This window comes from Etheostoma spectabile, chromosome 7 (assembly GCF_008692095.1).
Source record: "Etheostoma spectabile isolate EspeVRDwgs_2016 chromosome 7, UIUC_Espe_1.0, whole genome shotgun sequence".
NCBI lineage: Eukaryota > Metazoa > Chordata > Actinopteri > Perciformes > Percidae > Etheostoma > Etheostoma spectabile.
Genome location: NC_045739.1, coordinates 21,844,002 through 21,849,779, shown reverse-complemented (window position 1 = coordinate 21,849,779; position 5,778 = coordinate 21,844,002). Strand labels below are relative to the sequence as shown.

The 5,778-nt window shown below is 38.6% G+C and overlaps 1 protein-coding gene across 1 annotated transcript in view; it reads right to left on the bottom strand.

The window, feature by feature from the left end:
* Positions 1-4,174: 4,174 nt before the first annotated feature.
* sdcbp2 (syndecan binding protein (syntenin) 2) overlaps positions 4,175-5,778 on the bottom strand; it is an 18,337-nt gene continuing 16,733 nt past the window's right edge. The window contains exon 9 of the mRNA XM_032521057.1: positions 4,175-5,778. This exon is cut by the window's right edge and continues 178 nt beyond it. The gene's annotated coding sequence lies outside the window, so the exon portion shown is untranslated.

The following is a 5,778-nucleotide window of genomic DNA, read 5'->3' as shown; positions in this document are numbered from 1 at the left end:
GAACTATGACTATAAATAGTAGTTGTAGTAGTTCATGGCGTAGCAGGGCACTGCAGGGCGTCACAGGGTGTAGCAGGGCACAGCAGAGCATAGCTGGGCGTAGTTGTTGTTCCCCTGTTAATTATCCCCAGTTAATTACAGCTCATATTTACAGATGTATTCAACTAGCAGAGCAGGAAATGCTACTTATCTTATGGCTGTATATTGTATTTTCTTTTTATCTTCTACCACCACTGCCTGCATATTTTCTACTTCTTCACCGTTTCTCTCAACCATTAAAGGAATAGTTTGCCATTTTGGTAAATGTGCTTTTTATTTACTTTTCTTACCGCAAGTTAGATGAGAAGCTCAATACCACTCTCGTCTCTCTACGCTATGAAGCTGCAAACAGCAGGCGGTTAGCTTGGCTTAACATTAAAAAAACGCCTGGCTCTGTCCTATCCGTTTACCAGCACCTCCAAAGCTCACTAATTCAATTAAATCTTGTGTAATTTGTACACAACCTAAGTGTAAATGACAAGTTGTGGAGTTATGTTGAGTTACGTGCTGGAAGTCTTTGCTCTTGGGTTTCAGGCTAAGAGAGAGAGAATAAGAATGGACATTCTGTTTTAAGGTGGATTTTTTTCCTGTCCTCAGTTATACGGTTGGTCCTTGTACACTGAAGCTTGTATTCGTAGCCAAATCCGCTGACCTTTTGAATTATTGAAGATAATTGATTTGGGTTGCTTTCATTTCCCATAAGGCACGTAGGGAATGTCTTCAATTCATCAAATCTAATAGGAAAGTCTTATAATGATCCGACACTTGTTCGTAGATACTCACTGGCTCAGTTTGACACTTTGATGTAGATCTGAAAGAAGTGAGTTGTGCTCAGTCTGTGCTGTATATTTCTGCTAACTTAATGCTGTGTAGTTTAACTGTCACTCTGGTAGTGTGTATTTCAAGTCCACTGTACAAGAGTTAGTCAGTCACTGCAAAATACTGGATTTGTTTAACGGATCATACTGCAAAGCATTTCTAGACTTGGAGTACTACATGTTAGACAACACTCAAAATGTAAATCATAAGATAAGATATCTGGGTTTGTAATCGCATTTTGTGTGAATGTGTGTTTCTTGAGAGGACTTTAAAGGGGCGCTATGCAGTTTGGGTTATTTCTTCTTCTGCATAGTCCCGCTTCAACGAAAGTGGCACCTGACGGCAATTTCCTCTTATTGTTGATCTTGTGCAGATGTTTTACTCCATGTGTTGTAAGGGCAAATGTCAAATCGAAATTCGTCTGATTGTCAGAGACTCATGAGCCAATCGTGGATCGAGAAACACCCTGACACGACCAGCACAAAAAAAGTCTGACGCCAACTGAATTATTCAGTTCTTTGGTGAAGAAATAAGCAGCATGAATCTTTTTTTCTTTTTTTACTATTTGGTTGACATATTTTGCACTATTGTTCACTTTATGAATTTAAGCAATTACTTGAAGTTGAGATTGTATGGGTAAGTAAGTGTTGTATGTCCACTGAGTTCTAACTGATTGTTCTGTCGGTCTGCAGCGTCAATTCAGTTTGACGTAGTGCTGACCGTGGTCATGGCATAGATGAAACAGGTCTAACTAAGATAATCTAGACATTTCAGGTAGATCCGTGCCATTTGGTTCTGTGAATTTCATCCATGATAAAAGCTTTTGAGCTCAGCTCTCTACATTTGACCACAATATGTATGTACAGAATGTACTGTATGTATAGGCCATACAAAATAAATGGATATTTAAGTCTAAATGATGTTGTAAAAACACACACTGGTAGAGAATAAGCGGTGTTTATGCTACATGGTCAAATTATGTAATTGTCAGACGTCAGTGACAATCATGGCAATCCATGTCTGTGTTTAGTTTTCACTTCATCGATTTAAAGGGTCCACGAAAGCAGCGGCCGGTATCAATGCATTGCGATCCATGAAAAGTTTGAAGGAATGCCTTAGAGACACAAAGGACTTGGCCTCTTCTCCACTTCCACTTTTGCTCATCCATAACTTGGAACATCACGCTCATTATCATGAGATGTGCACTAGTTATATCACGGACTGTGTGAGCTGCTTGGCTAAAGTGGATTAGGAGGCTATTACTATTTTACGATTTAGAAAAAGCCATATAATCCCGTGAGGGAGCAGGTGGGAGACGGCCTCCTCCTCTACATATTGATGTTTTGTAGAACAAAAATCTCTAATGACGAGTGAGTCGTGTGAATGATAACTACAGTAAATCCTCATTGTATCTGGTTTCAGGCAGTCCAACTCTGCTGCTGGCATTAAAAACTATTGCAACAAACAGGGTGAAGGAGGAAAGGAAAGGGTTGATAAAGTGAACTTGTGATGCTGTATCAGAAGAAGTTCAGGTTTATGAATTCAGGCTTGTTGTGAGTAATCATCCCAAACCCCTTAATTTACCTCTAATCACAACACTCTACACTTCAGCTGCTTATGCGTGCATGTGAATGTCTGATGAGTTTATTTCAATTAAATTGTTAATAATGAATTACAGAGTCCCCCAAAACCCTGAAAGAATATTTTCTGTTTGAAATATATATACACAAGATATCTTGTTGACGTATGCGTAAAGATATGTTAACACATACTTATTTTCGTGCAAACATTACATTTCTAAGCCGTTTGTTCGCTTAATATAGTCTTCGATATTTTTTGTTGCATTGACACGTGAAAATATATTGTGTTAACACAACCACAGTGTTAAAACGCATTTTAATGTTGTTTAAACACTAAATCTCTAAGACGCTATTTGCGTTAATCCAATTCCATAAAGACCTGGGTTAAGATAAAAAGTCATTAACCACCGTCATCATTCTCATTATATCTTGTGTCTCTAAGATACACGTTTTCATTCAATAATAACTTTAATTTAATAAGTTATTGTCTTGTCCGCAGAAGATATGATGTTGTGCGTGTAATACCTTTTGTGCACAAGTTATCTTCTTAACTTGTTAACACACATTAAAATAATAATTTGTGTGTGCAAGAAAAGAATGAATGCTTTTCACTATATTTTTTTGGGGGGGCACCCTGTTCAATAGCTTTTTGTCTTTTGCTTTAATATGTTTAATGTGCGCTGGTGTTGCTAACAGGCCTGTGTTCCACCTTTATGTCTCCACTTACTCGTCGTAATAGGGTCTGGTGGACATAATCGCATCCCTGGAGCCATTTTGTCCCCTATATTTTTTTTCCTGGGTAACAAATAAAATGGCTTGCAGTGTCCTTGTTTAAGATTTTGAGGCTTGAAACTCTTCAGGGTGTGATTGATTCATTCATTCATTCATTCGTTAAAAGTTTAATCTGACTTTCCTTGGATCAGGCGTTACTTTTCAGCACTTTAACAAAACCCATTCTGAGATTATTGCAATGCCAAGGAGGCCATTATGCCGAGTGTCCTACGCTGTCTCTGCGAGGACCTTGTTGTGTCTCACAATGACCCAGTTGTCTATTTCTGTCCCATAATACACCTGAACGTCCTGCTGTAGTGGTGCCAGTGTACAGGGAGTATGTGAGCCAAGTTGGGGGGGTGATTATAGACTACGTATATCATTAAACACGTATGCTGCTGAATGTTTCTTGGGGATGACAGGAGGAGGTGCGGGGGTGTTTGGCTTTTTGTGTCATTATTTGAATGTGTAGTCATGTTATGCTTTATTCTTGTCCAATTGTCTGAGTATGTGTTCCATAGCCTATGTGATGATAATTAATGTATACAGAGGTCACACCAAGTCCTTTAACATCCTACCATTGAGGGCATTCAAAGCCTTGTATAAAAAAAAAGTAGCTCACATCATTGATATCTACAGATAAAGTAATGTAAATTAACTATTTTAATGGCAATAGTAGTGTGTACAGTTAAAGACATCAATGGGCTACTTCTCCATTCACACTCCCACCACACTGTATAAAGAAAGACCAAAAGCCTCTATATTAAAACAGCATGGAGCAAACGTTTCTGTTGTCTTTATATGTGCGTTTGTCTGAATCTTGTCTGCTGGATGTTTTTCTTACTTGATTTTGTGACCTGAAATTATTTGTCCCATTCTCCCAAACCACAGTGATTCTAAAGAATATCTTAGTGTGGGGTTAAACGTAACATCCCGAGTGGAAAACAAACACCACTAAGCCAATGTGAACAGAAAGACTCTTTATTTGTTTTACAATATTATCTTGGTTACATTCGTATATAAACTTTAAGATTTTTCTAGCATTTTCTTACAGAATGACAGTGATGTTTATCTGATTGCATACCTAGAAAATTAAAAGGAATACATGCATCCAAACATGAACAGCATTAAAAGGAGTAACTTCATATAACAAGTAGAAATTCACGACTGTGAGCGCCGCTCAGTCTCATTGTGCTCATCAGTCAAGGAAGGATTATTACAGAGGGGCGTCCTCTAACAACACTTAGCAGAGGAGAGCAAGTTCAATGGCTGAACTCATGATGGGGAATTCCAATGCCTTCAATTTGAGCGGTTGATTTTCAGCATCGAGTTTGTTTTCATGAGTTCTCATATTAACATGAGGCACCACAAACAATAATAAAAAAGCACAACTGTTGAACTTTACTGTTGAAATGGATAAAGGAAAGACAACCTTTTAAAAAGGTAGTGGAAAGTGCACTTAGTGGGTCCGCCCAGCACAGGCCCTGTCCAGACAAACACCAACAATTCCCTAGAAAACTATAGTTAGAAGCACAAAATCACATCCAACAGACACCTTTCTCAACTAATCTCCAGCTAGCTAATCACATCGATGCACTGTGATCTTGCTTACTTGGGCCTTTCACCATCTCACAGCTCCTATCGTGTTTGTGGACAGGGCTAAGTTCCAGCTGCATGGGGCAACAAACATCTAGGGAAACCTCTTTCCCTACGCTTTCCCCCGGAATGTGCACACAGTGTTCCCAGTACCTACAAATTCAACACATCAGAGCCTCATCATGACATTTGCCTGCAGAGACAGTAATTGTGGGTAGGAATTATTATTAATTATACCTCGCCATCTCTTACTCGCTACGTCGTAACTCTCACTTATATGTTAGAAAATGATGGGGATCTACAAAAATAAAATAAAAATAATCTCTACACTATTTTCTTTTACCAATGTATGGTATAAACCAAAAACAATGCTTTTGCTAAAACCTATTAGTTTTACTGGCCAAGTGAATGCGACACTGGAATCCAGAATCCAGTCAGCAAACTTTTTGTCACATGAGAGGCCCCAGAGGTTATTTCAGCTCGGATTAGTCACGTACACACATTAGCGGCCGAGTGCAGGGGCTGGGAGCTGGGAGTCGTGGAATCTACATGGTAGGGCTCTGATGACTGACCATTGGATTTTACAGCATTTTGACAAGATGAAACACGTTCAAATGATTCATCTCCACAATGAGGAGGAAGCTCTGGACTCATGATAGTGTGCATGCTTAAAAAAAAAAACATGTTGTACTGTCCTTTTTCCTCAAATACAAAACAAGAAAAATAAAGATGTAATACTTAGACTACAAGGTTAGCAATTAAAAAGTAATAGACATGTCAAAGGAGATGAGGGTATGTAGAAAAGGTCTATAAAGACTATACTGAACTGAAAAATAGAAGAAAGAAAAGTAAAAAAAGGCTTTTTACGATTATGTTAAAGATGAGAAATGGCGACGATGATTGTGACGCAGGAGTTGGTTTGGTATGAAGACAGACAGAGAGAGAGAGAGAGAGAGAGAGAGAGAGAGAGAGA